The sequence below is a fragment of the Phyllobates terribilis genome, unplaced genomic scaffold, assembly GCF_046119375.1.
Source record: "Phyllobates terribilis strain yellow unplaced genomic scaffold, ASM4611937v1 Scaffold_393__1_contigs__length_1774422, whole genome shotgun sequence".
In the NCBI taxonomy this organism is placed as follows: Eukaryota; Metazoa; Chordata; class Amphibia; order Anura; family Dendrobatidae; genus Phyllobates; species Phyllobates terribilis.
In genome coordinates, this window is record NW_027363153.1 from 1415992 (window position 1) to 1439224 (window position 23233).

At 43.9% G+C, this 23233-nt stretch overlaps 6 non-coding genes and 4 pseudogenes across 6 annotated transcripts; all 10 read right to left on the reverse strand.

The window, feature by feature from the left end:
* Window positions 1-567: 567 nt before the first annotated feature.
* LOC141224446 (U2 spliceosomal RNA) lies at window positions 568-740 on the reverse strand (annotated as a pseudogene).
* Window positions 741-7589: 6849 nt separating this feature from the next.
* Window positions 7590-7780, reverse strand: LOC141224896 (U2 spliceosomal RNA). The gene has a single exon (XR_012292227.1). It is a non-coding gene; the product is annotated as a U2 spliceosomal RNA (small nuclear RNA).
* Window positions 7781-8895: 1115 nt separating this feature from the next.
* LOC141224417 (U2 spliceosomal RNA) lies at window positions 8896-9085 on the reverse strand. Its single transcript, XR_012291841.1, has one exon. It is a non-coding gene; the product is annotated as a U2 spliceosomal RNA (small nuclear RNA).
* A 524-nt stretch (window positions 9086-9609) lies between these two features.
* Window positions 9610-9725, reverse strand: LOC141224547 (U2 spliceosomal RNA; annotated as a pseudogene).
* A 1115-nt stretch (window positions 9726-10840) lies between these two features.
* On the reverse strand, window positions 10841-11031 carry LOC141224897 (U2 spliceosomal RNA). Its single transcript, XR_012292228.1, has one exon. It is a non-coding gene; the product is annotated as a U2 spliceosomal RNA (small nuclear RNA).
* A 1115-nt stretch (window positions 11032-12146) lies between these two features.
* On the reverse strand, window positions 12147-12337 carry LOC141225043 (U2 spliceosomal RNA). The gene has a single exon (XR_012292369.1). It is a non-coding gene; the product is annotated as a U2 spliceosomal RNA (small nuclear RNA).
* A 1115-nt stretch (window positions 12338-13452) lies between these two features.
* Window positions 13453-13643, reverse strand: LOC141224898 (U2 spliceosomal RNA). Its single transcript, XR_012292229.1, has one exon. It is a non-coding gene; the product is annotated as a U2 spliceosomal RNA (small nuclear RNA).
* A 1115-nt stretch (window positions 13644-14758) lies between these two features.
* Window positions 14759-14939, reverse strand: LOC141224483 (U2 spliceosomal RNA; annotated as a pseudogene).
* A 794-nt stretch (window positions 14940-15733) lies between these two features.
* Window positions 15734-15825, reverse strand: LOC141224583 (U2 spliceosomal RNA; annotated as a pseudogene).
* Window positions 15826-16940: 1115 nt separating this feature from the next.
* Window positions 16941-17129, reverse strand: LOC141224433 (U2 spliceosomal RNA). The gene has a single exon (XR_012291855.1). It is a non-coding gene; the product is annotated as a U2 spliceosomal RNA (small nuclear RNA).
* Window positions 17130-23233: the final 6104 nt, after the last annotated feature.

A 23233-nucleotide genomic window follows, 5' to 3' on the forward strand; every position in this document is an offset into this window, starting at 1 on the left:
ATTTTTGGGTTGGGTTCTCTTTTATAGTCTGCAGGCATTAAATGAAAGAAGTCAGTGTTCCAGCAGAAGGAGACAACGTTTCAGAAAAGGCATTGTAGCAAACCAAAAAAGAAATTTTAAGCGCAGCAGAGTAACCAGCGCACATACCTGTTAGCTCAGGTGAGTTTAAAAGGCTGCTGTTGATAACAAGGGCATTTGCTAAATAGATGGTGTGTGTGCAACAATATACTGAAAGGTCAATTATATTGTGCAGCTTATCTCACCACCTGTAGTTATTTAGGTGAAAGCTCCAAAATGCTTGCCTAATATGTCTGTTTATCCAAAAGGAAGTAAAAAGGGAGAGCTAGAAAGATAGCATTGCATCACATTACATGGCAATGCAATGCACAGTTGCTGAAGTTGAACCAAAATGAGCTTGTAATCTGGCTTCTGCAACTTTGAACATGAAAAATCCAATGAGGAGAAGAAAAGCAAAGCCAAAGAGTCCATCCCAAAATCCGACAAACAAGCAAAATGAACAAAAAACATTGAATTCAATTCTTTCTGATTTTAGAAACTGCATTAAAGAAGGGGTGCACCGGTCCTGGAGATACTGCAATACCAGGTCAATGCGTGGAGTGGACAGAGCAAGCTCTTTTTCCATCTCCCTGTTCTAAAAATCCATTTAATATATGGTCCCCAGATAGGGGACGTATCAGATATTAAACTGATAAGAACAGATCCGTTTTCAAACAAGCTTTATTTAAATCAGACATACATCATAAATTACAAACAAATCACAAAGACTTGAATAAAATATGACATAAAACAAATACAAGGTCAGATTTAAAAAGCGCATAAAAGCATAAAAATCATAAAACACAGTTTTGCATATAATTTGCATAAATAAATACATATGTCAAATGCAAACACCATAGCTTTTTAACTTTATCTTTTTACAATCAGGTAGTATGAAAACTTTTCACAAAGAACATATCCGATACAATATTTGAAACAAATCACAAATACTGGAATAAAATATGACATAAAACTAATACAGAGTCAGAATTAAAATGCACTTAAAAGCATAAAAAGCATAAAACACAGTTTTGCATATAATTTACATAAATAAATACATATTCCAAATTTGCAAAGACCATAGCTTTTTTGCTTCATTGATTCCCATCTTTTTACAATCTCTCAGGTAGTATGTAAACATTTCACAAAGAGCAAGCCCAATACAATCTTTGACAGGAATAAATTCACGTTTAAACAATAATATATTGCGCACTTTCCATAAAGCTTCTTTTAAACAGTTTATTATAAGCCATGCGACTCGTGCTTGTTTCATGGTTGGGCATTTAATTATCCCATATATTATAATGTCACAATTAAGGGTTTGTATACCACATATCCATTTTAGGAGGGTGCCCACCGTCTGCCATAGCTCTTGTGCGTAGGGGCAATCCCACAGTAAATGAAACACTGACTCGTTTGGGGCGCATCTTTCTCTGGGACATCTAGCACTAGCCACCAGCCCCCTATGATGCTGAAAAGCTCTCGTAGGGAGACATTGGTGAACAACCTGCCAAGCTAAATCCTTTTGTGAGTTGCTAAGTGCAGGACAGGCCACGTTGTTCCACACCAGGCGGCACCTGGAGATGGAAAAATTAGACACATCCTCCATCTCCTCATGTCCCTTACAAATAACTGTTAACTTACGTTGATCAAATAAAAGCTGACGATCAACTTGGGTCAGATCATATTCTGAAATGACCTTCTCCAAGATCTTGTAATGCTTAGGGGGAGATAAGAGAAAAGGACAATTAACAGTCATACTGAAGTTCAACTTTCGGAAAAGAAACCCAGTTGTATATCTAAGAAAACAAGAGAAAGCCCCAACATTATTCAAGCTTTTGCAACAAAATACAAAAAACTTGATAAATAAAAACAATTTTAAATCAGGGAACCCTTTACCCCCATTTTTCTTGCTTTTACATACCACCTCCCTCCTCAATTTCTCCATTTTGGATCCCCACAGAAAAAAAAACATGGGCTTCATAAGTCTTTTAAGATACAGAGAATTAGGGGGAAAAACCATAGCGGCATACAAAATGATAGGAAGCAAAACCATTTTAATTACAAGAATCTTGCCCTCCATTGTTAGTTTTCGAGTTTGCCATAAAGAGATCTTCTGATTTAATTTATTCAAAACCAAATCCCAGTTTTCAATACCATCATTAGCAGGATTAAACAAGACACCCAGGATCTTGATTCCTACTGTTTGTGTGGGAACCCTAGGCGGATCTGACTCCCATTGACCCATAATCATACAGTCACATTTATTTATATTCAACTTAAACCCAGACCCAGCACTAAAAATTTCAGTAATTAGAATTGCTCTGTTAATAGATGCTGAGCTAGTGCCATATACAGATATGTCATCCATATATCCAATGGCTTTAACTTGTTGTCCACCCCCACCCGGAATAAAAATGTCCCTAACCACCTTGTCCCGACGCAGCAGGCACAACAGTGGCTCAATGGAGCAGACAAATAAAAGTGGGGACATGGGGCAACCTTGTTTAACACCGGAAAGAAGCTCCACCTCTCTAGTTAAAAAACCATTGACTAAAATCCGGGCAGATGACTGTTTGTATAAAAGCGCAATTTTCTGAATAAAAGAATCAGGGAACCCCATCTTTCCCATAACTTTAAAAAGATAAAAGTGGGAGACCCTATCAAACGCTTTCATAAAATCCAAAGATAAAATAGCTAGTGGCTGTTTTCTATCTTTTTGAAACCAGATAAGATCACGAATTAGGTTTAGATGCTCCCAGATTGATCTCCCGGGGACACCACAAACCTGATCTGGATGAATTACATTTTTAATAACTGCTTTAAGACGACCAGCAACAACTTTAGCTAAAATCTTGTAGTCTGTATTTAATAGTGAAATAGGCCTCCAATTCTCCAACTTTGATTTATCACCTTTCTTAAAAATTATTGTAATCATACTTTTACGCCATGAATATGGTAATAAATCAGCCTTAGAGGCTTCACAAACTACTTGTATAAAATCCTCCTTAATTAGATCCCAAAAGCAAAGATAAAATTCAATAGGAAGGCCATCTGATCCAGGAGCCTTACCTTTATTAAAACTCTTAAGGGTCTCTTCAATTTCACTGGGTAAAAGTTCTTTAGCTAAAAAAATCTGGTCATCTTTATTTAAAAACTGGGATAAAACATTAAGATTCTCTGTAAAAGCAGGTTCATCAACATTTTTAATACTAAAAAGATCTCTATAAAAATTAGCAGTATGCTCTAAAATGCTCTCAGTGGAAGATTGTCCTTCTAGCTCAGTAATCACTTGTTTTTTGTCACTCATTTTTTTAAAGAAGAACCTTGAGCAGGTCTCACCCTCTTCCAAATATTTCACACGGGCATTAAATATAATTTCTTTACCCTTTTGTTCCAGGAATTTTTGGATTTCTGTCTGGATCTTGGCAATCTCACCATCCACACCAGGCACTCCCCACCCCTTAAGCTTATGGAGAGTTTGCATCCTGACATTAAAATCTTTAAAACATTTCCTTTTTTCACGTGCCTTCCTTTTACCAATTTTAATAAAAAATTCTTTAATACGGGTTTTAACACACTCCCACCACCCCAACATACTCTGATTTGGGTGTTTCCGTCTTCTCCAACTCTCATACTTTGCATAAAACTCCGCCCTTACCAGTTCGTCTTCTAATAAGAGCACATTCAATTTCCACATACCTTTTCCAACTTTTGCTTCCTGTGGAGTTTGCAATACATTGTATAGTAATACATGATCAGAAAAAATATTTTCTATTAGACCAGCTTTCCTAGGTTTAAAAACATCAGAAGAGGAAAAAATAAAATCAATACGAGATGACATCCCTCTACCCCTCCATGTATGCCCAGGGTCAGTAGGGTAGGACTTTCTCCAAGCATCTAATAATTTGAGGTCCGTTGTCAAATGTTTTAACAGACTGGATGTTTTGTCTGTTCTTCCATTAGTATCTCCTCCACTCCTCCCCTCCCCCAACATGACACAGTTAAAATCCCCTCCCACTATCACAGGGGACGGACCTGATAAAAACAAAGGGATGACATTAAAAAGGGAAGCACGCTCATTTTTCTCTGGGGATGCATAAACATTAATAAGACGACAGGTAAAACCATTTAAAATAACATGAGTTGATAAGGCACGACCTGGAACTATTTCAGTGATGGATAAAACATTAACATTTTGACATTTGAATAAAATCCCAACCCCGGCAGCTTTATTTTCATTGGACCCTGACCAAATAGAGGGTCCTGCTGACCAGTCCATTTTTAAGTTGGGGTATGACAAATCGTGATCAATACCGCATTCTTGCAGGAAAAAAATGTCAAAGTTCAGAGTCAGTAACCAAGCAAACAAAGCAGCCCGTCTAACAGGGCTCTTTAGGCTTCTCACATTTAGTGAGGCAACACGGATTTCTGCCATGTTAGGTGTTTTTTATTGATTCATTATACTCTGAATCTGAATCAATAATTTGTGACAGAGAAGGTGAAGGAAGGGATGACACAGTTCGTAAACTGTCCGTTTCATCTGAGTCCGTGAAATCCTCAATTAAGTTAGTCCCCTCTGGGCTGAGAATGTTTGCAGCACTAGATAGAAAGACTTTACGGGACATCTGAGGCAGGTTATGCTCCTCCTGTGCCTCTTCACGACTTCTCTTACCACTGGCGCTGAGATCCATCCGATCCTCCGAATCCACCCGATCCTCACCAGGCACTGCAGCAGGTGGAATACCCGCAGACCCTCCAGGAGCACCAAGGGACATCATCTCCGGAGCAGGATGACCATCAGGACCAGCAACAGGTTCACCAACCACTGCACGACCTCTATCATCCAGGCAGGCAACAGGACATCCATCAGGAATGGTTCCAGGACATCCATCTGGACTGGCATCAGGACATCCATCTGGACTGGCATCAGGACATCCATCTGGACTGGCATCAGGGCATCCATCTGGGTTGGCATCAGGACATCCATCTGGATTGGCATCAGGGCATCCGTCTGGATTGGCATCAGGGCATCCATCTGGATTGGCATCAGGGCATCCGTCTGGACTGGCATCAGGGCAGACATCTGGTCCAACATCTGTGCTGGCATCAGCAGGGGTATCTGGATGGACATCTGGATTGGTACCAACAGCTCCAGATTTTCGCCTCTTTTTTGGTTCCCTCTCATTTCCGCTCTGAGAAGGTGCCATCTCCCCACCAGGTGAAACCTGGACCCCTGCAGGAGTAGGCAAAGGCGTGACCTCGGCTACAGAGGCCGGGTTTTTCCGCAAAGGTACCGACTGAGCATCGACTGAGTCAGACTGTTTTTGACCTTTAGTAATGTCCACAAAGCTTTTTCTGGGGTCACCCGGGCTGACCCTGCTGGCATCAGCAGGAACTCCTGCGGAACTAGCCGCAGGCGCCCGAGAGCCACCACGAGACCTTGTCTGCATCGGACAATTACTGAACAGGTGAGTAGACATTCCGCACCCACTGCAGGTCTTACTGTTCTTACAGTCCTTTGAGGCATGACCCCATTGTCCACAATTGTGGCACTGACTCATCCGCTCGTTCTTACAATCGCTCTGTATGTGACCAAGGTCACCACACCTACGACACCTGAATGGTTGTCCATCATAGAAGAGGTAGCCATGGTCTCTTCCCAGCACCACTGTGGAGGGGGGGTGCATAAGGCCTTCTACACCCCCAGGGTCAAGTCTGAAGCATACCATAAAGCGTCGTTTCCCATTCCAGAAACCGCTCCGACCTTTGACGTTCCCCGTAAATCTGACAGATGTACAATATCTGCTCAGAAAAAGCTCAATATCATCTGTGGACACATGGGGGTTAAACATGTATACCACAAGGGGAACGTCAACTCCGCCATATAGACCCGTAAAAATCACTCCGTCCAACAGCTTGCTGTTGCGGTGGCCCTTAACGCATTCGTAAAAGTGCTGGCAGGCAACCTTGGTCGAGAACGTGAGAATATATGTACTCTGCCCCTTCTCCTGCAGGCAGTAAACATCATGATCTTTCACGTTCAACAGATCTCTCAAAATCTGTACATAGAACTCACGGGGGTTGTCATATCCGACATGGTTTGCTGGAACCTCGATACGCACCGAGTTCCTGATCTGGCCGGAGCCAGTGGAAAATTGAAATGAACAAGGCATCTCACCAAAGTGGCAAAGGCTTACCGTCACTACGGGCTCGGCCTTTCGCCTGGGGATCGCAACTTGTTGCCCGGGGACTAAGCCAGCTCCCTAATAGCAGCAGGGGGGTGAAGTCCCACGAAAAGGTGAGACGATCCCCCCAGGCCAAGGAGCCGGGTACCCCGGGCACCTCTCAGCCAAGACCAAGGCAGCAACCGTTAGATCACTGCACCTGATCTCAGCCAAAAGGCCGAGAAGCGATAACCAGAATTGGTTTCAAACTACGGAGCCACCCAAGGATCCTGAAAAGTCCATTTGTGGAGATGAGCTCCTGGACTCCCGTTAAGAAGACATGTTGTCAACCTCTAGATCCCTTACATGCCTGCACTTTTCGGCTTGCTGCTGCTGCAATCCACGCGTTTTAGATCTGCATAACTCCACCTCTTTAAACACAGCACCTTCACCCCCTGCTGTTCCCACCCGCCTCAACACCGTTGGAAGGGAGGAGAACCAATTAAGGCGGGGGGTGGGGTGGAACGAGCAGCTGTCTACCCTTAGCAGGAGGGCTCCTGATTACATACCTCTCCTGCTGCTGCTGCTGCTGGCTGTCCAGCAGCAGACTGAAGGTGGCTGCTGCTGTGCACAGGTATATAAAGGCTCAGAGCCTATTATGACACGCGCAGCCAGCGTTCCATTGCCACATTCCATCTACTGCAGGCAGGATACCTGGCTGGCTGAATGTCGCTGAGAAGCTCACAGAGACCGCCATAAGCAACAGTTTAACAGAATGCCACAGACTAATCAACCAAACTTTTTGGGTTGGGTTCTCTTTTATAGTCTGCAGGCATTAAATGAAAGAAGTCAGTGTTCCAGCAGAAGGAGACAACGTTTCAGAAAAGGCATTGTAGCAAACCAAAAAAGAAATTTTAAGCGCAGCAGAGTAACCAGCGCACATACCTGTTAGCTCAGGTGAGTTTAAAAGGCTGCTGTTGATAACAAGGGCATTTGCTAAATAGATGGTGTGTGTGCAACAATATACTGAAAGGTCAATTATATTGTGCAGCTTATCTCACCACCTGTAGTTATTTAGGTGAAAGCTCCAAAATGCTTGCCTAATATGTCTGTTTATCCAAAAGGAAGTAAAAAGGGAGAGCTAGAAAGATAGCATTGCATCACATTACATGGCAATGCAATGCACAGTTGCTGAAGTTGAACCAAAATGAGCTTGTAATCTGGCTTCTGCAACTTTGAACATGAAAAATCCAATGAGGAGAAGAAAAGCAAAGCCAAAGAGTCCATCCCAAAATCCGACAAACAAGCAAAATGAACAAAAAACATTGAATTCAATTCTTTCTGATTTTAGAAACTGCATTAAAGAAGGGGTGCACCGGTCCTGGAGATACTGCAATACCAGGTCAATGCGTGGAGTGGACAGAGCAAGCTCTTTTTCCATCTCCCTGTTCTAAAAATCCATTTAATATATGGTCCCCAGATAGGGGACGTATCAGATATTAAACTGATAAGAACAGATACTACACTTGATCTTAGCCAAAAGGCCGAGAAGCGATAACCAGAATTGGCTTCAAACTACGGAGCCACCCAAGGATCCTGAAAAGTCCATTTGTGGAGATGAGCTCCTGGACTCCCGATAAGAAGACATGTTGTCAACCTCTAGATCCCTTACATGCCTGCACTTTTCGGCTTGCTGCTGCTGCAATCCACGCGTTTTAGATCTGCATAACTCCACCTCTTTAAACACAGCACCTTCACCCCCTGCTGTTCCCACCCGCCTCAACACCGTTGGAAGGGAGGAGAACCAATTAAGGCGGGGGGTGGGGTGGAACGAGCAGCTGTCTACCCTTAGCAGGAGGGCTCCTGATTACATACCTCTCCTGCTGCTGCTGCTGCTGGCTGTCCAGCAGCAGACTGAAGGTGGCTGCTGCTGTGCACAGGTATATAAAGGCTCAGAGCCTATTATGACACGCGCAGCCAGCGTTCCATTGCCACATTCCATCTACTGCAGGCAGGATACCTGGCTGGCTGAATGTCGCTGAGAAGCTCACAGAGACCGCCATAAGCAACAGTTTAACAGAATGCCACAGACTAATCAACCAAACTTTTTGGGTTGGGTTCTCTTTTATAGTCTGCAGGCATTAAATGAAAGAAGTCAGTGTTCCAGCAGAAGGAGACAACGTTTCAGAAAAGGCATTGTAGCAAACCAAAAAAGAAATTTTAAGCGCAGCAGAGTAACCAGCGCACATACCTGTTAGCTCAGGTGAGTTTAAAAGGCTGCTGTTGATAACAAGGGCATTTGCTAAATAGATGGTGTGTGTGCAACAATATACTGAAAGGTCAATTATATTGTGCAGCTTATCTCACCACCTGTAGTTATTTAGGTGAAAGCTCCAAAATGCTTGCCTAATATGTCTGTTTATCCAAAAGGAAGTAAAAAGGGAGAGCTAGAAAGATAGCATTGCATCACATTACATGGCAATGCAATGCACAGTTGCTGAAGTTGAACCAAAATGAGCTTGTAATCTGGCTTCTGCAACTTTGAACATGAAAAATCCAATGAGGAGAAGAAAAGCAAAGCCAAAGAGTCCATCCCAAAATCCGACAAACAAGCAAAATGAACAAAAAACATTGAATTCAATTCTTTCTGATTTTAGAAACTGCATTAAAGAAGGGGTGCACCGGTCCTGGAGATACTGCAATACCAGGTCAATGCGTGGAGTGGACAGAGCAAGCTCTTTTTCCATCTCCCTGTTCTAAAAATCCATTTAATATATGGTCCCCAGATAGGGGACGTATCAGATATTAAACTGATAAGAACAGATTTTTTTTTTTTTTGATTGAAGCTGCATCCAAGGCACTGAAAAATGTGACCGAAGTCACACCAAAACAGCGCACGAGGCGAGGATTCATGTGGACCCTTCCCGGAGGAGAGGGTCCCCAATAAACCATCCCCATCCCTCCGAGCCAGAAGGCCACAGCGAGGGTCAGGGATCTCCGATGCTCTCCCTAGCCGAAGCCGGAGAAGAGCCTTTTTCGTGCTCCCAGCTTCCACCTAGGCTGCCACCCTAGTGGAGCTGGAGCCTGTGTTGGTTTCTCAGCCCAAAGCTGACCGGACCTCCGACCGGGTTTATAAAAATTCCCCTTCCTAGCCCGGAGGCCAGGAATAGGGGGGGTTGCTCAGAAAGTATGATTGGCAAAGGTGCGGCGTGCTACGAAGCCAAGTCTTTCTGGGGTTCCCAGTCACAGTAAGCTTGGACTCCCACCAGGGCGCCTACTCCTGGGGCACATTGCTCCAAAGCCCTCACACTTACCCAGCCTAGTGACTTCGATCCTGGAGGGCCATGTTTTCCATCAGATAACTCTATGAGCCACCTGGCGTACTAACAAGTGCACCAAACCAGTGTGTAATATGCATCAATTTACTAGGGCAGCCCAAGGACAAAACTGCCTTTTCAAAAGATACTACACTTGATCTTAGCCAAAAGGCCGAGAAGCGATAACCAGAATTGGTTTCAAACTACGGAGCCACCCAAGGATCCTGAAAAGTCCATTTGTGGAGATGAGCTCCTGGACTCCCGTTAAGAAGACATGTTGTCAACCTCTAGATCCCTTACATGCCTGCACTTTTCGGCTTGCTGCTGCTGCAATCCACGCGTTTTAGATCTGCATAACTCCACCTCTTTAAACACAGCACCTTCACCCCCTGCTGTTCCCACCCGCCTCAACACCGTTGGAAGGGAGGAGAACCAATTAAGGCGGGGGGTGGGGTGGAACGAGCAGCTGTCTACCCTTAGCAGGAGGGCTCCTGATTACATACCTCTCCTGCTGCTGCTGCTGCTGGCTGTCCAGCAGCAGACTGAAGGTGGCTGCTGCTGTGCACAGGTATATAAAGGCTCAGAGCCTATTATGACACGCGCAGCCAGCGTTCCATTGCCACATTCCATCTACTGCAGGCAGGATACCTGGCTGGCTGAATGTCGCTGAGAAGCTCACAGAGACCGCCATAAGCAACAGTTTAACAGAATGCCACAGACTAATCAACCAAACTTTTTGGGTTGGGTTCTCTTTTATAGTCTGCGGGCATTAAATGAAAGAAGTCAGTGTTCCAGCAGAAGGAGACAACGTTTCAGAAAAGGCATTGTAGCAAACCAAAAAAGAAATTTTAAGCGCAGCAGAGTAACCAGCGCACATACCTGTTAGCTCAGGTGAGTTTAAAAGGCTGCTGTTGATAACAAGGGCATTTGCTAAATAGATGGTGTGTGTGCAACAATATACTGAAAGGTCAATTATATTGTGCAGCTTATCTCACCACCTGTAGTTATTTAGGTGAAAGCTCCAAAATGCTTGCCTAATATGTCTGTTTATCCAAAAGGAAGTAAAAAGGGAGAGCTAGAAAGATAGCATTGCATCACATTACATGGCAATGCAATGCACAGTTGCTGAAGTTGAACCAAAATGAGCTTGTAATCTGGCTTCTGCAACTTTGAACATGAAAAATCCAATGAGGAGAAGAAAAGCAAAGCCAAAGAGTCCATCCCAAAATCCGACAAACAAGCAAAATGAACAAAAAACATTGAATTCAATTCTTTCTGATTTTAGAAACTGCATTAAAGAAGGGGTGCACCGGTCCTGGAGATACTGCAATACCAGGTCAATGCGTGGAGTGGACAGAGCAAGCTCTTTTTCCATCTCCCTGTTCTAAAAATCCATTTAATATATGGTCCCCAGATAGGGGACGTATCAGATATTAAACTGATAAGAACAGATACTACACTTGATCTTAGCCAAAAGGCCGAGAAGCGATAACCAGAATTGGTTTCAAACTACGGAGCCACCCAAGGATCCTGAAAAGTCCATTTGTGGAGATGAGCTCCTGGACTCCCGTTAAGAAGACATGTTGTCAACCTCTAGATCCCTTACATGCCTGCACTTTTCGGCTTGCTGCTGCTGCAATCCACGCGTTTTAGATCTGCATAACTCCACCTCTTTAAACACAGCACCTTCACCCCCTGCTGTTCCCACCCGCCTCAACACCGTTGGAAGGGAGGAGAACCAATTAAGGCGGGGGGTGGGGTGGAACGAGCAGCTGTCTACCCTTAGCAGGAGGGCTCCTGATTACATACCTCTCCTGCTGCTGCTGCTGCTGGCTGTCCAGCAGCAGACTGAAGGTGGCTGCTGCTGTGCACAGGTATATAAAGGCTCAGAGCCTATTATGACACGCGCAGCCAGCGTTCCATTGCCACATTCCATCTACTGCAGGCAGGATACCTGGCTGGCTGAATGTCGCTGAGAAGCTCACAGAGACCGCCATAAGCAACAGTTTAACAGAATGCCACAGACTAATCAACCAAACTTTTTGGGTTGGGTTCTCTTTTATAGTCTGCAGGCATTAAATGAAAGAAGTCAGTGTTCCAGCAGAAGGAGACAACGTTTCAGAAAAGGCATTGTAGCAAACCAAAAAAGAAATTTTAAGCGCAGCAGAGTAACCAGCGCACATACCTGTTAGCTCAGGTGAGTTTAAAAGGCTGCTGTTGATAACAAGGGCATTTGCTAAATAGATGGTGTGTGTGCAACAATATACTGAAAGGTCAATTATATTGTGCAGCTTATCTCACCACCTGTAGTTATTTAGGTGAAAGCTCCAAAATGCTTGCCTAATATGTCTGTTTATCCAAAAGGAAGTAAAAAGGGAGAGCTAGAAAGATAGCATTGCATCACATTACATGGCAATGCAATGCACAGTTGCTGAAGTTGAACCAAAATGAGCTTGTAATCTGGCTTCTGCAACTTTGAACATGAAAAATCCAATGAGGAGAAGAAAAGCAAAGCCAAAGAGTCCATCCCAAAATCCGACAAACAAGCAAAATGAACAAAAAACATTGAATTCAATTCTTTCTGATTTTAGAAACTGCATTAAAGAAGGGGTGCACCGGTCCTGGAGATACTGCAATACCAGGTCAATGCGTGGAGTGGACAGAGCAAGCTCTTTTTCCATCTCCCTGTTCTAAAAATCCATTTAATGTATGGTCCCCAGATAGGGGACGTATCAGATATTAAACTGATAAGAACAGATACTACACTTGATCTTAGCCAAAAGGCCGAGAAGCGATAACCAGAATTGGTTTCAAACTACGGAGCCACCCAAGGATCCTGAAAAGTCCATTTGTGGAGATGAGCTCCTGGACTCCCGTTAAGAAGACATGTTGTCAACCTCTAGATCCCTTACATGCCTGCACTTTTCGGCTTGCTGCTGCTGCAATCCACGCGTTTTAGATCTGCATAACTCCACCTCTTTAAACACAGCACCTTCACCCCCTGCTGTTCCCACCCGCCTCAACACCGTTGGAAGGGAGGAGAACCAATTAAGGCGGGGGGTGGGGTGGAACGAGCAGCTGTCTACCCTTAGCAGGAGGGCTCCTGATTACATACCTCTCCTGCTGCTGCTGCTGCTGGCTGTCCAGCAGCAGACTGAAGGTGGCTGCTGCTGTGCACAGGTATATAAAGGCTCAGAGCCTATTATGACACGCGCAGCCAGTGTTCCATTGCCACATTCCATCTACTGCAGGCAGAATACCTGGCTGGCTGAATGTCGCTGAGAAGCTCACAGAGACCGCCATAAGCAACAGTTTAACAGAATGCCACAGACTAATCAACCAAACTTTTTGGGTTGGGTTCTCTTTTATAGTCTGCAGGCATTAAATGAAAGAAGTCAGTGTTCCAGCAGAAGGAGACAACGTTTCAGAAAAGGCATTGTAGCAAACCAAAAAAGAAATTTTAAGCGCAGCAGAGTAACCAGCGCACATACCTGTTAGCTCAGGTGAGTTTAAAAGGCTGCTGTTGATAACAAGGGCATTTGCTAAATAGATGGTGTGTGTGCAACAATATACTGAAAGGTCAATTATATTGTGCAGCTTATCTCATCACCTGTAGTTATTTAGGTGAAAGCTCCAAAATGCTTGCCTAATATGTCTGTTTATCCAAAAGGAAGTAAAAAGGGAGAGCTAGAAAGATAGCATTGCATCACATTACATGGCAATGCAATGCACAGTTGCTGAAGTTGAACCAAAATGAGCTTGTAATCTGGCTTCTGCAACTTTGAACATGAAAAATCCAATGAGGAGAAGAAAAGCAAAGCCAAAGAGTCCATCCCAAAATCCGACAAACAAGCAAAATGAACAAAAAACATTGAATTCAATTCTTTCTGATTTTAGAAACTGCATTAAAGAAGGGGTGCACCGGTCCTGGAGATACTGCAATACCAGGTCAATGCGTGGAGTGGACAGAGCAAGCTCTTTTTCCATCTCCCTGTTCTAAAAATCCATTTAATATATGGTCCCCAGATAGGGGACGTATCAGATATTAAACTGATAAGAACAGATACTACACTTGATCTTAGCCAAAAGGCCGAGAAGCGATAACCAGAATTGGTTTCAAACTACGGAGCCACCCAAGGATCCTGAAAAGTCCATTTGTGGAGATGAGCTCCTGGACTCCCGTTAAGAAGACATGTTGTCAACCTCTAGATCCCTTACATGCCTGCACTTTTCGGCTTGCTGCTGCTGCAATCCACGCGTTTTAGATCTGCATAACTCCACCTCTTTAAACACAGCACCTTCACCCCCTGCTGTTCCCACCCGCCTCAACACCGTTGGAAGGGAGGAGAACCAATTAAGGTGGGGGGTGGGGTGGAACGAGCAGCTGTCTACCCTTAGCAGGAGGGCTCCTGATTACATACCTCTCCTGCTGCTGCTGCTGCTGGCTGTCCAGCAGCAGACTGAAGGTGGCTGCTGCTGTGCACAGGTATATAAAGGCTCAGAGCCTATTATGACACGCGCAGCCAGCGTTCCATTGCCACATTCCATCTACTGCAGGCAGGATACCTGGCTGGCTGAATGTCGCTGAGAAGCTCACAGAGACCGCCATAAGCAACAGTTTAACAGAATGCCACAGACTAATTAACCAAACTTTTGGGGTTGGGTTCTCTTTTATAGTCTGCAGGCATTAAATGAAAGAAGTCAGTGTTCCAGCAGAAGGAGACAACGTTTCAGAAAAGGCATTGTAGCAAACCAAAAAAGAAATTTTAAGCGCAGCAGAGTAACCAGCGCACATACCTGTTAGCTCAGGTGAGTTTAAAAGGCTGCTGTTGATAACAAGGGCATTTGCTAAATAGATGGTGTGTGTGCAACAATATACTGAAAGGTCAATTATATTGTGCAACTTATCTCACCACCTGTAGTTATTTAGGTGAAAGCTCCAAAATGCTTGCCTAATATGTCTGTTTATCCAAAAGGAAGTAAAAAGTGAGAGCTAGAAAGATAGCATTGCATCACATTACATGGCAATGCAATGCACAGTTGCTGAAGTTGAACCAAAATGAGCTTGTAATCTGGCTTCTGCAACTTTGAACATGAAAAATCCAATGAGGAGAAGAAAAGCAAAGCCAAAGAGTCCATCCCAAAATCCGACAAACAAGCAAAATGAACAAAAAACATTGAATTCAATTCTTTCTGATTTTAGAAACTGCATTAAAGAAGGGGTGCACCGGTCCTGGAGATACTGCAATACCAGGTCAATGCGTGGAGTGGACAGAGCAAGCTCTTTTTCCATCTCCCTGTTCTAAAAATCCATTTAATATATGGTCCCCAGATAGGGGACGTATCAGATATTAAACTGATAAGAACAGATTTTTTTTTTTTTTTTTGAAAGCCCGAATTCGTGTACAAAACCCGAGTGCGCTTAAAAAAGTGACAAGTGCCACAAAAAAAGTGCACTAGGATGCTGGTCTTCTTGAAACCCTCTCCAAAAGGAGAAGGGTCCCCCAAACCATTCCCCGTCCCTCCGAGCCAAAAGGCCACAGCGAGGAACAGGGACAAAAAGCCACCTCCAGCCGAAGCCAGAGGCGACCCAATCTTACCCCCAGCACCTGCCCGAGTTCTCACCCGAGCAAGGCACTGGGAGCCAAAGACTGTGCTCCCCTCCCGGAAGAGGGGAGCCAACAACGCTCTCCTCCCGAAAGAGGAGAGCCAGGGGGGTTCAGGGGGGAGCGGAACCTGATGGCCACACACTCCCCCCCTAGACCTGCCAAGAGAGGAACCCGTAAGGGAACCGCATCCCGACAAAATCCTAGTAGGACGTGACACACGTGAATAAGTGGACACACAGTGACAAAGAAATTAAATAAATAGTGAAGGTTTCACAGTATAATACTGCCCGGACCTTCGACCGGGAATTGAAAAATTCCCCATCCTAAGGCCAGAAGGCCCGGAATAAGGGTGTGTGCGAAGAAAGAAAATTTGAAGTGCTTGTGCAAATGTGCCATAAACTCAAGTGGGGTTCCCAATCCCAGTGAGTTAAGGCACCCCAGGGTCACCACTCCTGGGGCACTTCACACTTCGGGCTTTCGATCTTCCCCGGCCCAATGGCGTCGATCCTGGGGGGCCATGCTTTCCACCAGATGACTATATTAGCCACCTGGCGTACTAACAAGCGCCTAAACCCCAGTGTGCATAATGTATCAATCTACTAGGGCGGCCAACATCCAAAACCGCCTTTTCGAAAGATACTACACTTGATCTTAGCCAAAAGGCCGAGAAGCGATAACCAGAATTGGTTTCAAACTACGGAGCCACCCAAGGATCCTGAAAAGTCCATTTGTGTAGATGAGCTCCTGGACTCCCGTTAAGAAGACATGTTGTCAACCTCTAGATCCCTTACATGCCTGCACTTTTCGGCTTGCTGCTGCTGCAATCCACGCGTTTTAGATCTGCATAACTCCACCTCTTTAAACACAGCACCTTCACCCCCTGCTGTTCCCACCCGCCTCAACACCGTTGGAAGGGAGGAGAACCAATTAAGGCGGGGGGTGGGGTGGAACGAGCAGCTGTCTACCCTTAGCAGGAGGGCTCCTGATTACATACCTCTCCTGCTGCTGCTGCTGCTGGCTGTCCAGCAGCAGACTGAAGGTGGCTGCTGCTGTGCACAGGTATATAAAGGCTCAGAGCCTATTATGACACGCGCAGCCAGCGTTCCATTGCCACATTCCATCTACTGCAGGCAGGATACCTGGCTGGCTGAATGTCGCTGAGAAGCTCACAGAGACCGCCATAAGCAACAGTTTAACAGAATGCCACAGACTAATCAACCAAACTTTTTGGGTTGGGTTCTCTTTTATAGTCTGCAGGCATTAAATGAAAGAAGTCAGTGTTCCAGCAGAAGGAGACAACGTTTCAGAAAAGGCATTGTAGCAAACCAAAAAAGAAATTTTAAGCGCAGCAGAGTAACCAGCGCACATACCTGTTAGCTCAGGTGAGTTTAAAAGGCTGCTGTTGATAACAAGGGCATTTGCTAAATAGATGGTGTGTGTGCAACAATATACTGAAAGGTCAATTATATTGTGCAGCTTATCTCACCACCTGTAGTTATTTAGGTGAAAGCTCCAAAATGCTTGCCTAATATGTCTGTTTATCCAAAAGGAAGTAAAAAGGGAGAGCTAGAAAGATAGCATTGCATCACATTACATGGCAATGCAATGCACAGTTGCTGAAGTTGAACCAAAATGAGCTTGTAATCTGGCTTCTGCAACTTTGAACATGAAAAATCCAATGAGGAGAAGAAAAGCAAAGCCAAAGAGTCCATCCCAAAATCCGACAAACAAGCAAAATGAACAAAAAACATTGAATTCAATTCTTTCTGATTTTAGAAACTGCATTAAAGAAGGGGTGCACCGGTCCTGGAGATACTGCAATACCAGGTCAATGCGTGGAGTGGACAGAGCAAGCTCTTTTTCCATCTCCCTGTTCTAAAAATCCATTTAATATATGGTCCCCAGATAGGGGACGTATCAGATATTAAACTGATAAGAACAGATAAGGTTTCAACGCAATTTTATTGATTCAAAAGTATGTTTACAAAGGTTTTAAAAAAGAACATTTATAACATTACAATAAAATGATAAAACATGATAATAATCAATTCAAGTTTTTTGTAAAAACACAATTTACCATCATAAAACCATTGTAACAATTAAGAAAATCATAATTACAGATGTACTTGGGTTTATTTAATTACCACTAATTGTGTTCCATAATTGTACACACCACATAGAAGCCGCTTCTTTTGCTCCATACAGTTTTTTATCTCTGAGATAGTAAATATACATTTCACTTAAAGCAATTTTTATACAGTCTGTTGAATCAATATGATCATGTTTGAAGAGTAAAATATTTCTAACTTTCCACATGGCATTTTTAAAACAATTAATAATAATCCAGGCAACTCGGAATTGTTTAAAATTTGGACACTTAAAAAGACCATAAAAGACATAAAAGTGATTAAAATCTTTCAGGCCACATGCCCATTTTAAAAGTGGGCCTACCTTTCTCCTCCCTCCTGTGCAAAATGACAATTCCAAAAGAGATGCAATACAGACTCACTTTCCCCGCATATATCTCTTGGACATTTGGCTCTCGCCACCAGCCCCCGCCTATGTTGAAACTCACGGGTAGGGAGGCACTGGTGGACGATAGCCCAGGCAAGGTCCTTGTGTACATTTGCAAGATATTTCCCGTACACATTTCGCCACACCGTTTTGGACCTTGCCTGTGAAAAATTAGAGACAGGAATTGTGTCCTCAGAGTGTCTGCAAGCAATAGATACCTTCCTTTGGTCCCCCAATATATCAGGCTCCAATTCCTGGAGACCTAAAAGTCTGACCGTTTTCTCAAGTATCACATACTGTTTAGGTGGGCACAGGAGCACAGGAGAACTTAAAGGTAGGCTAAACCACCTTTTAAAAATCATTCCTGCTGCATATTTTAAAAAATAACTAAAAATGCCATCAGATTTAAAAACCTTAAAACAGAAGCAGAAATACTTTATATGGAAAAAGGTAAAAAAATTGGGTACATCTTTACCTCCATTAGATTTACATTTGTACATCAGATCTCTTTTTAACTTTTCCATTTTTGAACCCCATAAAAACATAAAAACAATTCTTGTTACTTTCTTGATTTGTAAATTGGAAGGGGGAAACACCATTGCAACATACAACATAATGGGAATTAAAACAGCTTTAATAATTAAAATTTTACCTTCCATACTAAGGTTCCTTAAATTCCACAATGAGATCTTTTTTTCTATTTTATCCATTGCAGAGTCCCAGTTAGGGTCCCCCTCATTGGCTTGGTTAAAAATAATTCCTAAAATTTTTATGTGATTTTTCTGTATCACTATCCCAGGGGTCAAAGAGGAGTCCCATCCCCCCACATTAAAACAGTCACATTTATCTATATTTAATTTAAAACCTGAGGCTTCACAGAAAAATTGTGTGTTTCTCAATACCCTCCTCAGAGATGTGGAATCTGGACATAGTATGGTAACATCATCCATGTAACTTAGGGCTTTAAGTTGCATACCCCTACTCCCGGGAATAGGTACCCCTTTAATTACTTTATCTTTTCTCAGTATGGTTAATAGTGGTTCCATAACACAGATAAAGAGCAGTGGTGAGAGAGGGCACCCTTGTTTCACCCCTGATAATAGAGGAACCCCCTTCGTTAAAAACCCATTTACAGAAATTTGACTAAAACAAGAATGATATAAAAGCATAATGCGGGTTAAAATTTTCTCTGGAAACGCCATTTTTTTAAGAACCATAAAAAGAAATTCATGCGATACCCTGTCAAAAGCTTTTTCAAAGTCTAAGGATAAAATAGCAAGGTTTTGACTTCTCTCTTTTGAATACCATATGGTATCCCTAATTATGTTGAGGGACTCAGCTATGGTTCTTCCGGGAACACCACATACCTGGTTAGGGTGAATTAATTTGGCTATAAAGGGTTTTAAACGGACTGCAATAAGTTTAGCTAAAATTTTATAATCAAGGTTTAAAAGCGTAATAGGCCGCCAGTTTTTAAGTTGGCTCCTATCCCCTTTTTTATATATTAAAGATACCAGACCTCTCCTCCAAGATGGGGGTAATTTATTAGTATTAAAAGCTTCTTTAAACAATAAAAACATATCGTTCTTTAAAATTCCCCAAAAAGTCAGATAAAACTCAATCGGTAGACCGTCTTCCCCAGGGGCTTTCCCACTGGAGAAACTTTTAAAAATCTGTAAAAGTTCCTCACTGGTGAGATCCCTAGATAAAATACCCTGGTCTAAAATATCTAACTTAAAATCAAGGGAATTAATAGCATACTCTAAAAAGGATGGATCTATAACTTTAGTGTTAAAAAGAAGTTGATAAAAATTAAAAGCTTTTCCTAACATACCCTTAATATCATTTTCACCTTCAAGATTTAGGATTGCGTCCCTCCTCCCCATTACCTTTTTGAAGAAGAATCGGGAGCATTTCTCTCCTTCCTCCAGGTGCTGTACATGGGAGTTAAAAATTATTTGTTTTCCTTTTTCATTAAGAGCATTTTTTATTTCAGACTTAAGATTTGCAATATCATCATCCACATCAATACCAACTTCTTTTAGTTTAAAGAGTACTTGTAATCTCATATTAAAAACATAAAACCACTGCTTTTTCTTTTTTGCTTTCATTTTCCCTGCCTTAATAAAAAATAATTTAATCTTAGGTTTAATGCTCTCCCACCAATCCAGCATCGAGGCGCGGGGGTCTCTCTTTGATTGCCAGCACTGGTAGGCCTGCACAAACCTCTTTTGAATATCAATATCCTCTAGGAGAGTTGTATTTAATCTCCATGGGCCTCTTGAGGTATTTTGTTCCCCTGCTAACTCTAAAAACACAGATAAAACTTTATGATCAGAGAATAAATTAGATAAAAGAAAACATTTACAAGGTTTAAAGGCAGTAGAAGCAAATATGAAATCAATTCTAGAAGAAACTCTTCCATTGGACCATGTAACACCTGGATCCGCCGGCAAGAGTTCCTTCCAGCAGTCCTGTAATCTAAAATCATCAATTAAACTTTTCAACAAATAGGAGGTACGGTCTTTACGATTCACATCCCCACCCTGCCGGGATTCCCCATCACGTAAACAATTAAAATCTCCTCCCACTAGCAGGGGGGTTGACCCAACACAAAATAATGGCAATATTTCAAGTAAATCCGCCCTTTCCTGCTTCCCAGGAGGAGCGTACACATTTAATAAACGTAAAGAAAGTCCATTAAAAACAAGATGTATTAAAATAGCTCTGCCAGGTATAATTTCAGTCACAGATTGAATGATGGTAGAATGTCCACGGCAAAGTAGTCCAACTCCGGCAGCACGACAGTCATTAGCACCGGACCACACAGAAGCGCCCAGTTTCCAGTCTTCTTTTAAGTCCTTATAATTTAAATTACTCTGTATACCACATTCTTGTAGAAAGCAGAAATCAAAGTCCAATGTCTCTAAATAAGAAAATAAAGCAGCCCTACGTGTAGGGCTCTTTAGGGACCTCACATTTAGTGAGGAGATTTTAAGAGGAACAGACATTAAGAAGAATCAGGATCTGAAGATGGGAAGAAGTCAATACACGGCACCTCCTCCTCCACATCTCCAGGGGTCAGGATTTGTTTAATATTACCGGGATCTGAAGCAGGCAAAAAGGCATCATCCACTTTTGGCTCCTCATCTGGACCTCGACATCCGTGTTTTCTTTGGATATCAGGTTGCTTTACGTCCTCCCGTTGCCTTTTCAGAGGCTGGGAGCTGTCCATCTTTTCCAAGTCCTGTGCATCTGCAGTCCTCATGGCGGTCTGGTCTATGGAACGGGTGTCATCCCTCTGGGTCGTCTTGTCCTCTGGTCTGGTCACGGAACTACTGCGACTTCTGGTTCGAGGACCAGGGCTCGACTGGGTCTTAGCCGGGTCCTTTTTACTTCGCGCCCTAGATGTCTCTCTTTCCGACACACTGGTTGATCGATTAAGGAGCGTACCCTTTTTGCCCTTACCCAAGATCACCGATGATGGTGTGGCGAATCTGGGTGCTTGCTTAATCGGGGTACTAGAGGTCTCCTCAGTTCCACATAATGCCGGTGGTGCATTCATGCTGGATGAGGACCCTTCCTCTTGACTCTGAGATACGGCAACATCTAGAGCCAGAACATCGATCAATTCCACAGAGAGCGAACCCTCAGTTAATCTTATGGAACCCCTACGACCGTCCTTCTGTGGAACTACCAGCGGGCCCTCTGGCGGAGCCGTTGAAGGATTTGGTCCGGACCCGTCAGCGTGCGCCAACCCAGGTCCAGGGGCAGGTGTAGTAATACTCCCTCCGAAGTATTCTTGGATAGTCAGTTGACCTGACTTAAACATGTCATATGTTTTTGACTTTTTGCTCGGACAATTCCTGAAGGCGTGACCTGCCTTCCCACATAGGTTACATACGATCTCAGAGTCACACGTAGCGGAGGTGTGCCCACTCTTACCGCACTTGTTGCAAAAGACTACATGAGCCCTTGTACAATTTTCTCGTGTATGCCCATATTCATGACAATTCCGGCATTGAAGGGGCATTCCTGGGTAGCGTAGGAATCCCCTGACATTACCAATGGCAAAATTAGCAGGCGGGTGGTGAAGACCACCAATGCCGCTCTGATCTGGATGGAACTTCACCAGGTATTTCCTCTTCCCATTCCAGAAGCGCTGGGAGTTGAGGATATCATGTGAGAAGCGCACTGACTTGCAGTAACGCTTCAAAAAGGTTTCGATATCGCCCTCAGAGACGAATGGGCTGTACATGAAGATCACCAAGGGTACTTCCTCTTCACCGTACAGGAAGTCAAAGCTCAGCCCGTTCAGTCTCTCATCGTCCTTGTCCGCAACCATCAGTGCTGCATGGATATTATCACAGCATGATTTAGCCATAAAGGAAATGGTATATCGCCCACGGAATTCCTGATCGTAAAGACACAGGATCTTATCTCGCTCCAGGTGGAAGAACCCAAAAAGAATCTCATGCACGATGTACTGCAGATTCTTCTCATGGCGCTGGCATTCATCCACCATGATTCTAATGGACTGTCGCAGTGGAGTCTCCCCCAGCGCAAATCCAAAAGAAAAAGGCATTTTCGGCCCTCAGGGACTAAGCCCTCCCCCAATAGTAACAAGGGAATGAATCCCACAAAAGCAGGAACAAACCCAAGACCGAGGGAGGGGTACCCCAAGAACTTACACAGCCCACTAAGCGATAAAGCTCAGCAAAGGAAAACGCCCTTATTTCCTCGGGTCGCCCCGAAGACAAGACGCGATCGCTCCCCGTTGTCCGGGGACTAAGCCGACCTGCCAATAGCTGCAAGGGGGTGAAGCTCCCTCCGTTAAGAGAGAGCGATCCCCCAAGGCCAACAAGTCGGGTACCCCAGGCACCTCCTAGCCGAGACCAAGGCAGCAACCGTTAGATCACTGCACCTGATGCTAGCCAAAAGGCCGAGAAGCGATAACCAGAATTGGTTTCAAACTACGGAGCCACCCAAGGATCCTGAAAAGTCCATTTGTGGAGATGAGCTCCTGGACTCCCGTTAAGAAGACATGTTGTCAACCTCTAGATCCCTTACATGCCTGCACTTTTCGGCTTGCTGCTGCTGCAATCCACGCGTTTTAGATCTGCATAACTCCACCTCTTTAAACACAGCACCTTCACCCCCTGCTGTTCCCACCCGCCTCAACACCGTTGGAAGGGAGGAGAACCAATTAAGGCGGGGGGTGGGGTGGAACGAGCAGCTGTCTACCCTTAGCAGGAGGGCTCCTGATTACATACCTCTCCTGCTGCTGCTGCTGCTGGCTGTCCAGCAGCAGACTGAAGGTGGCTGCTGCTGTGCACAGGTATATAAAGGCTCAGAGCCTATTATGACACGCGCAGCCAGCGTTCCATTGCCACATTCCATCTACTGCAGGCAGGATACCTGGCTGGCTGAATGTCGCTGAGAAGCTCACAGAGACCGCCATAAGCAACAGTTTAACAGAATGCCACAGACTAATCAACCAAACTTTTTGGGTTGGGTTCTCTTTTATAGTCTGCAGGCATTAAATGAAAGAAGTCAGTGTTCCAGCAGA